Here is a 10,458-nt window from a genome sequence, read left to right as displayed (position 1 = left end):
AGTCTACAGACCCCTTCCTCCGGCCCCTCTGGCAGACCCAGGGTGCTGAGGGTGCGGGAGGTGGGGGCTGGTAGCGGCCGGTTTTCCTGAACCCCAGAGCGGGACACTCGGGATCGGAGCAGAGGGGAAAGTCATCTCCAAGGCTGCTGTTTTACAAGGTCTGGGCACGGACCTGCCCTTCCCGCCCTCCCTGAAGTTTGCATGAAGTGCACGTTGGCTGTAATTAGGGATCTGGGAGGAGAACTTTCCTGGTGACGCTCTGCTTTGCTTCTGCTCTTGGTGAGAAAGTGCCTCCTTCCCAGGATCAGGACCTCTGCCATCCAGCGCCACAGAGAGACATTCTCTCCACACACACACACACACACACACACACGCACACACTGCCCAGAGACAAACTTAAGGTGAGGAGAAACTGCCATAGCTTCACTTGATCTCCAGCTTCCAACTTCAGCAGGACTTGAAAGCATCTGAACTTTTGGATTTCAGGACAAGGTAAAACTTCGAGAATTTTTCCCCCCTCTTTCGGCCATACCTGGTGCCTTTAAGATTTCTCACGGACCTGTGTGATGCCTGTATTCATTCAACAACTCTTCTTCTTCTTTTTTATTTTTTTGTTAGTTTCATTTGAATTTAACATGACGCCTCAACGTTTTTAAAAGGCCCATATCGTGAGATAAAATACTGTGTTGCAGTAAACAGACTCAGTCTAGAACTGGGGAAAGAATTACCTACAGTATCCTGACTTTTGCTAATGCAAAATCTGGTAGGTTCATGGTTTCCAAGTGGTGACTTTTCCATCTGTATTTCAACAAGCATTTTTATGGTACCTGAGATGATAAAAGGATCCTATAAGCTGAAGGAAGAGCTGAGGAATGGGTGTGACCATCCTGATTTATGAGTTTTGTCTTAGTCGATATGCAGGTTTATGGGGAAAAGAAAATTACTTAAGTCATAGGGAATACCTGTTAGATCAATAATCTTTGAAATATTACCATTTTTGGTCCAGGCTTGTATAGGTAATTATGAAATTTAGATTGTGGAATTATGATGCATTTCATATATAAAGTGATGTTGACCAATAATTTTAATGCACTGAAAAAATGCAAAGCCACAGCTTCGATTACTTTTAAAAGTTACTTAAAGGAATTATTCATAGGTTGAGACTGTTTACCACCATAAGCAAACCTGAACTCTGGAGCTTAGATGAAGTAGTTTTCTTCCATTGAATATGACTGTTGTGTTTGAAATAAGATGGTTTATTAATTTGAAAATAAGTTGTTTTATTTTCATTTATCACTGGAAAAATACACACAGTGGTCAGGACATTTGGGCAGTTGGACGGTGGAAAGTGTTCCTGTGCGTGTTCCAGTGTGATGTCATAAAATCAAACATTCTGGCCGGCTTCTTGGAAGCTAACGGTTCTTAAGAAATGAAGCCTGTGAATTGATTTCTAACTGAATGTCATATTTATTCATTACAAATGTAATTTCTGGTAACCATTTCTATTTGATTATTTCAGTGTCCTAAACTTGCAGTAATTTCATACACATTTCAGTGACTTCAATATTTTAATGCCATCATAAAGTGGGAATATTGTTCTACCCAAAATATATCATATTAGTTCTCTTTGGAACTTTTAACATGCCTCAATTCTTACAACAGTTCTTGACTCTGATTCCGTTTATTTATACAAATGTAAGAAATTTTTCCTTCCTTTGACATAAAATGTATGCCAGAGAACAATTGGGCATTTAGGCTTTAATCTGTAGTCACTTTTATACAACCTGACCTTAAAATTTTAATTGTTTCAGCTAAGAGAATGAGTTTATATATGTATATACTTTTTGTGTGTGTGACCTCTTCACTTAATTGGAAACAGCTTGAAAATAGGAGGAATAGATAAGAAGGAACTTTGCTTAAAGCTAATTAAATGAGTGAGAGAAACCAACAATCTCAATAGACCACTGGTCCTAAGGAGGAATGTACCCAGAGGCCAGTATTCCAAACAGGCGTGTCCTGGTGGGCCTGGAATTTCTGTGGGAAATAAGGAAGGAGGAAACACGGTGTTCTTATAAAGTGAGCCATTTATTTTTCAGCAAGGGCCTGTCTCTCGGAGGAATGAGTGACACTGTAATTTAGAAGTACTGAAGAGACTTTTCACAGAGAAGAATCAATTCATTATGTCCCCAGTGGTTTAACTTCCTTTTTCTCCCTTTGGGAACAAGTAATGCATCCAGGATAAATACTGTACATTTGAGGACGCAGAGAGATACTTTATGAGGAGACCGTCTACCAAACAATCCTGCCTTTTAGCATCTCGGGTGTGGAATGTTGGTGTTTTCTGAGCAGTTAAAGAATTCTTTCAAATCTTAAGGTAGCACTGCACTTCATCGTTGTAAAGATGAACAAAAGTTATATTCATAAAATCACTTTCTTTTTTTTTCTTTTGGCCCTCATGCATATTTTATTTTCCAGATTTCATTTTAAAGATAATAACATTCGGCCAATTAAAATTCCAGCAAAATGCAAGGCAAATTTGAAAATAACTTTTATATAATAGTCTCCTATTGCTAAAATTAATTATCTGACATCCTGTAGCCATTATTAGTAACCTTAGTACTTAGTCTATGTCATTTAAATGTACATTGCCTGTCATGTAAAGGTAACAAAATGCTGTTGGGGGAAGTAGGGAGGGGTGGAGACCTGAATATACTTAGAATTTAATCAACAGTGTTTAAGGAGGATTAGAGGAAACAGCTGGTTAAACAATTATGAGGTGTAGAGAGGACGAGATGGTATAAATTAATAATGCATCTCTTTATTATAACACCATGAATGGGAGGGTCTGTGGCGGCTAAATGTGTAAAGCGCGGTCCCTGGGTGCCACCTAGTGGAGCAGTCAGAGAAGGCCTTCTCGCCAGACATTCTGAGACTCATTTGGATGACATTTTTAAAAACACTACAAGCCAAACATTGGTTTAGGTGCTCAGAATAGAAAATGAAGATTATTGTTACTGAGTTTAGTTGAGTAAATAACAGCTTAAAAGGTTAGCGCACAGATACTAGCACATTTTATTACATATTCATATTTAAATTTTATTAAATGGAGAAAGGTAGTTATAAAAATTGCTGTGGGATAGTGAGGTAAACTTTATAAGATATTGCTTTCAAATGCTAATAATTAGCTTGTAAAACTACTTCATCTATAGCTATAGCCTTTGTCTGTATGGAGTTTTGAGGCAAGAACGTTGCTTCTTTTAAATGACATAATAGGAAAAACTCCTACACAAGAGCAAATGCATGGAAAACGACCCTCTGAAAGAAGCATCAGGCTATCACAGAAGATTAGCCCACTCAGTATTGCACTGAGAGTTTTAAAAAACTTTTCTCTAGGAGATACATGAATTATTGCTCCAATTGGCTCTTTGCAGGGTATATGACTTCATGGCAACCATGTTCAGGACATCAGCATTAATCAAGACAAATTGTGAAATTCAGAGAGGAAAGTGAAATGCCTCAGAATAAAAAAAATTGATGAATCTGTTACTTGCTGAAATCTAGAGATGGATTCGAGAAATCGAGTTCAATCTACCATCATGGGACGGGAGTTTGCTGTTCAGAAGACTTTGGTCTTTTGTACGGCAACAAACCTGCCCAGTGAAAGGGGAGCTGCTTATTCAGTCCTTTCTCATTAATGCCACAAAATTATAGCCTGTATTGATCAGAGGAGATGGCTGGAATCAACACCATCAATCATGCAAAACAGAGCTGATTATCTTAATCCTTATTTCCAATAGATCATTATCTACGGGGCGAGGTGGGGACACATTCTGTTGATAATTTCATCTGATCCTTCTTGTGGTTTAGACTAAATCACAAACTCATTTTAGTGAGAGCCCTAGTTAGAAACTACCTAAAATCAAAGCGCCCTAAAGTAGAAGCTTGATCTTGAACTGGAAAACTGTGTTACAGGAAGCTTTACTGATTTCAGATGACGTACTGACAGCAGAGAAGAGCAAACTCCACAGGAGAGAACCAGCCTGGCTCTCTGAAACGGTCTGATGCTGCTAGGGTCTTGCTTATGTTGTTGTAGCCCCACACCCTGGCTTTTCTCACCGATGGAGGCCAGGAGGAGGCTTATTGGCATTAGGTATTAGGCACTCTTAGCTATCTTTTTCAGAAAAAGGCAGAGTTTGTTTAATTTTTTTGTTATTCCTTTCCAGAGTTTGTTTTAAACATCAAATGTTGCTGGACTATTTCGAGACTCTATTCATTGTTTTGTAGTTACCAGGAGTAACACCTGAGATGAGGGTATTGCTAGAAGGCCAGCGGGCTATAAACAAAACAAAACAAAAATCCAGAGTGAAAATAATTTAAAGGTCAAGGGCCAGTTCTCAGTCTGGTCAAGACAACAGCAATTTCCCCTTCTGTCCAACCTAATACGCCAAAGAGAATACAATGATTCTTGATTGGTTTTTAAACTCCAATTGCTGTCAGATCCAGTTATGTTAAATTATATTCAAATTATTTTTTATAATAGATCTGTTTTTTTCTAAACTTTTGGCAAAGTTTTAAGAATAATATTATAGTGTAGTCTTCATCTATACTCTAAATTTTTTTGGTTGTACTCTGTTATTTTGAATTTGGAGGGGTCACCTTATTTGACTGTTTCTTTGTTCATTTGAAAAAAATGTATTGATCACTATTTGCCAGGCAGTGTGTACTAGACACTTTCCACTGTGGACATCCCGAGGTATACTTTGAGTAATAGAAATAAGCAAAAAATTCTGGCCTCACAGTTTAAATTATAAGAATTTTGAGCACGAAATTTAAAAAAATTTTTTTCTTGTTTGCCATCACCTGACTGAGTAGACAGGAGCTTTGTATTTTGCTCAGCCTGACAAGGAGACTCTGACACTCCAGAGCCCCAGGAGAGGGAGGGTTCCATTAGTACATCTGCTTGGATGGACAAGAAAAGCGAAAATGCATTTGCACACAGTTGTCCACCAGCTTGCAACTAAAATTCTAATTGAGGAAGAATGATTTAGTGCTTACCATTTGCACCCGCCAGGCCCCATGCTAGGTGCTGCATAGTAATTGGCTCAAGGAGTTCACAAGCTAGTGGAGGAGACAGATGGACACACATCATGAATCACTAGCAAAATTTGCCATGGAGGTAGAATTTGTCTTCCTAACCTCCTGGTCTCCTTCCTTTGCAGTAATCTAAACTTTCCAGCTTCTCTAGCTCATAAACAGTGACTCCTGCTCTCCGCCCAGAAGATCTGATCCTTCTCTGGTTTATTGATGTCTTGACTACACTTAATTGGAAAGAGGTTCACTGATGTGTTACACTTAGGTGTGAATGAGTTTCACTCATGCATCTATATTCCAATCCTTTTATCTCTTTAAAGTAACTTATTTTTTGTAAAAAGAATTTAAAACGTCTAGGGGGCTTCCCATCCTTCCACCAAAGGGTATAATTAAGCCTGATTAGATGCTCCAAGGCTTCAATTTCTCAGTTACCCCCACTGCACTTGTGAGCACCGAGGGATTTCCCTCAAGGCCTGTTTTCAGAACTGTGAAGGTCCATGGGTATTGTTAACTACTGATTGCTTTTAGCTAAACCTGATCAACCTGTCCTTCCACCTCCCCAGTGCTTGAGCCAGAAGATCTCCCCTCCCCTTGCCCCCGGGACATCTGAAGCCCATCTTATTGGAACATTCCTGCTCACTTTGGTGACCCTACATCCTCCCTGCCCATTATTACACTGTTTCAGTTGTGGAGCCTGGACAGATAGTGCATACCCAACTTCTTATGTCACTCACATATCCGATAGAGTGAGTGGGAGCAGAGAGAATCCGCCTATTTGATCTGAGAACCCCTCCAAGTCATGCAGCTGAAAGAACACAAGGACATGCCCAAGGGAGCCCCAGAACAAGCCATCATGTTGGACATGGAGGAAAAGCTAGTGAGCTTTAAACGTGTGTGTGCTCAGTACTTCAGTGCAGTACAGTTTGTTTCAGAGAATTTTCATCATTGATGAAATCATTGTAGATTTTGGAAAACTGAATCCAAAAAAATAAAATAGAGCTTTGGCTTTATAAAAGTCACATTAGTCAGAGATATTTGTTTAAATTCCTTCTTTATGTTTAATGAGCATACAGCACAATGACAGTCATATTTTATTCAGTGTTTCAATTAATGTATACAGTTAGGAAAAAATTACACTTCATTGGGTTGTGCCACTACTAGTTCAGTGCTTTTGTAAGATACTGTCATGGTCTCAGAACGTAAAGATGTGCTCGCCACTCATTACACTTCCAGGACCGATGACCCTGATGTGGAGAGTTCCTTTCCTTTTCTGCATCCTAGAGCAGAGGGATCATTAGTGGACATTACTCACCTGGTGGGGGATGTGACTGCCTGACATTCAGTAGGTGCTCTATAAATGCTTACAACTTGTTGCTGTCAGTGCTCAGCGCAGGGCTGAACATGGGACTTCAGGAGTCTCCAGGCCTTCTGTCCCAAGAGCCTGGATTTCAGGTGACTGAACACCTTACAACCCCAGGCCACCTCCTGGCCGGGTCTTGTTTCCTTACCAGTCTTCTGCCTATCTATCTGCGTTGTTATATTTACAAACTCCTGCCATATTTAAATGATAAACGTTAGAGTATAAAAATTAATAATGTAACTAAAGTTAATTATTAAATTTGATAAATTTAAAAAATCTCTAAATTTAAAAAAAGCCAATAGTAGAGGCAAGAAGCCAAGTTAGAGGCCATTGAAATAGTGCTGGTGCATTGACTGGATGTAGAATAAAAGTCTAGGATAATGCAGGTATTTCCAGGGTGGGTGATTACAGGAAGAGGATACCAGTTGACTAAGATTGGGAATATAGGAAGAATAAAAGTTTCTGGGAGAAAATGAGGAGATAATTTAAGAAGTGCTCGGGGGCAAATGAGAACCCGTAGAAGGTTAATGTATGTTACCTTAAGCATAAGGAAGGGAGAACTCAGGGCTGAAAGTAGAGATTTTGAAGTCTCTGGCATTTATATAATAGTTGCAAATCCAGAAGTGAGGAAGAGATCATCTCAGGGGAAAAGAAAGGGCAAAACAGTTGACCAAGAACTGAAACCCAGGGAAAAATGGGTAAGAATGAGGTTTTCCATTATTGATGTAACTTTGACCTTTGATTTGTCAACTATAGATGGCCACTGAGTTGTGTAATAGCAATGGTTTATTCACCCTTATATCTCATCCCAGTAGTTGTTCCTTTGCCTATAGAAAGTGCCAGATGGGTTTGCTGAATTAAATGAAATTAAAATGGTATTTCCGAGCCTTGATACTCAAAAAGACACATTTTCATAATGACAACCCTGAGTAAGACCCCCAAATGTCTGAATTGTAGTTGTTTATTCAATTTTGTTGAATACTAAGCTGACTCTAAATATATGTTGTTGCATTTTGTTGTTTACAAATCAGTAATCAATGTGTGGTATAGCTGTAGATGGTAATTCACCAGAGTACTTGATTAACCATAGCCCATGTTGTTTAGCTTAACATATAAATGAGTTCGCCACAGAATGCAGACTAATTAAAGTCCATTTATAATTCTTTTCCTAGTTTCATGATTCTGAAGACTTCTAAATCTTAGGTCAGGTTTGGAGTCCATAATCCTGGATTTCTCTAGTTTTCTCAGCAACTTAATTTTTTTTTCCAATGGGGGGTATTTCCCCCACCACACCCCAATAAGATAAAATACTGTCTTAGTATTTTAGTATGCTAGATAAAATACAATAAATAATAAATAACTTTTAATATATTTTGTCCCAAGAATGCATGGGGCATACATATACAATTATTCTTGTTTATTTAAACTTTAAATCCAGATATTCTGTATTTTTTATTGGCTAAATATGGCAACACTACACCAAAGGTGACGTTAATATAGCTATAATATAGCAAACAAAGATTCTTTTGTGGAATTTCAGAACACTGTACTTCAAAAGGTCAATGAATTAAGTTACAGATTTTATCTTCACTAGTGAAATAAATATGGTAAAATGATAACCTAAATAAAATTGTCTCGCTGGGTACAGAAGCTCATGCCTGTTATCTTAGCACTCTGGGAGGCTGAGGAGGGAGGATTGATTGAGCTCAGGACCAAGCCTGAGCAAGACTGAGACCTTGTCCCTTCCCAAAATAGAAAAAACTAGCTGGGTATTGTGGAGGACATGTGTAATCCCAGTTAGTTACTTGGAGACTGAGGCAGGAGGATCACTTGAACCCACGAGTCTGAGGTTGCTGTAACCTAGACTGAGAGGATGGCACTCTAGCCTGGGTAGCAGGGTGAGACTCTGTATGAATACATACATACATACATACATACATACAATTGTCTATCTACAAATCAAGATGCAAACTTATATAGCATTTATAACTATGATGTTATATACTTTATATATTAAAAACTATTTTAAGAATGTCATAAATGTATATTAGGGATCTTTTTATCTAAAATATTTTAAAATTATGTTCATATTAGACAATAAACTTTTAAAATTTTTCATTTTCAAGTCAATAGCAATGATAAAAGAAAAATAATTATTTTTAATAGAGGACCATACTTCAGAAAAATTATGTAACATACAACAGGTGCAAATTGTACCTGTAAGATATCCAGAAGGGATTTTTTCCTTTGTTAATTATGTTATTATAGGTTGTAGTTGTGCTGCCACCTTGTGACACTTTGTGATATTACCCAACATAACTGAATCCGTTAATGTGTTCAAATTGACCATTTGGCCAATGTTAAAATTATTCTTCAAATATTAACATTTTTCATTTCCCCCCAAATGCCATATACTTAAATATCAAGATGGTCCTTTAAAATATATAATTCATATAAATTCTGGTTTTCTCTTCAAATTGTGTAATTCTTGAGATGATCACTAAATTATATCATTCAGAACTGTATGAATTTATGTTTTATGGCTAAATTTGGTTGTATACGCATGTGTGTGTTCAGTTTACTTAATTTTTCAACCTGAATTTCCCATAAACTTAGTGAACTTAACATTTCCAAAATTGAAATCATTTTCATCCTTCAACCAAGCCTGGTTCACGTCATCTTTCTCTCTCTATGTAGGGTATCCATGAATTTCGTGTGTGATTTAAAATAATTTACTATTTTATATGGTTTGTTATACATTACAATAGACCAAACAAAGATTTCTTTGTGAAATTCCAAAATAGTATTTAAATAGAAAATAGTAAACTAATGTAAGTTGCACAGGAACTTTATGGATACACCGTATCTATATAAAGACCATAAAATTGATCAGCCAAACCTGGACACCTTTGAGAGTGAAGGATGGTGCCTTATCAGTTATGATAGCCAAAAACATATACACAAAAAAGGTCCCGAGTAAATTAATCACTCGTGTATAAGTTAAAAATCATCATAATCCTGATAACCCAAACTAGAATGTTTGGAGTTCTCAGATTCAGGGAACGGACCTGAATGTCCATCTCGGATTTCCCACATTCCTTCTACCTGTTCATTCCCTTTCATCTCCACTTCCTCCTTTGGCGTCCATCTTGGTCGCCCACATTGTCTTTGTCCTGTTGTCCGAAAAGGATCCACCAGACAATATCCTTTTTCGTGATGAATCTAACTGCCTGCTTCCTCCCCACTGGCTCTAATCTTCTGGGAGCTGCTAGGAAAATTTCATGTCACGCTGAAGAATGGGACAAGTATATAACTTTGTGGTATTTGATGTCAGCTAAATCTTTCATGCTATGTGGCAGTTCCATAATTCTTAGAAGTCCATCTGAGGTCCATGCCTCCCTAATTCACAAAATAGAACTTACCTGTAAGAATCCCTCTCACCATCTTGCCCCTGAAACTAGCCACTGGACTGTACCCCCACATAGCCTCTCTTTTTTCCTTTCTGTTGGAACAATAATTTTTTTTTAAAGTCTCTTTTATCTTTAAGCCACTAAGGCAGACATTGCCACCTGAGCACTGAATCCCATTTTCTCCTGTCTTCATGGAGAATTCTCCACTTAGTAGGTCTTATCTCCTGTAGCTTCAACCGTCCCCACTCTGGTTATTTCTTCCTATTGGCATTTATTCATGGTCAGATCTTTTTTGTCTTAAAAATACAAACTTTCCCTGATCTCAGGTACATTCTGTCACTCTTTCTCCTTCCCATTAGGGCCATAGTTCATGAACTCTCTGTGTTCACCCTCTGCCCCATCACCCCCATCCATGCCTCCACTCATCATAATGTGTTTTCTCTCCCTTGAAATGCTTCTCAACAGGGTCACCAATGACTCATTTTCAGTGGGGTTTTTTTAGTGCCATTTACTATAGGTGGCCATATTCCCTACACAACAATCTCTAGCCTTGGCTTTGCTTTCGTCTTCTTTTTGCTTTGTCTTGGCAACAAAGTC

General features: G+C 38.1%; 1 protein-coding gene across 1 annotated transcript in view; it reads left to right on the top strand.

Annotated features, from left to right (window-relative positions):
• The first annotated feature begins 215 nt into the window (after positions 1-215).
• HAPLN1 (hyaluronan and proteoglycan link protein 1) overlaps positions 216-10,458 on the top strand; it is a 79,642-nt gene continuing 69,399 nt past the window's right edge. The window contains exon 1 of the mRNA XM_003785961.2: positions 216-492. The gene's annotated coding sequence lies outside the window, so the exon portion shown is untranslated. The remainder of the gene's footprint in view (positions 493-10,458) is intronic.

The sequence above is a fragment of the Otolemur garnettii genome, unplaced genomic scaffold (assembly GCF_000181295.1).
Source record: "Otolemur garnettii isolate 467f Iridium unplaced genomic scaffold, OtoGar3 scaffold00017, whole genome shotgun sequence".
NCBI classification, from domain to species: domain Eukaryota; kingdom Metazoa; phylum Chordata; class Mammalia; order Primates; family Galagidae; genus Otolemur; species Otolemur garnettii.
This window is presented reverse-complemented; position numbering and strand designations above follow the sequence as displayed.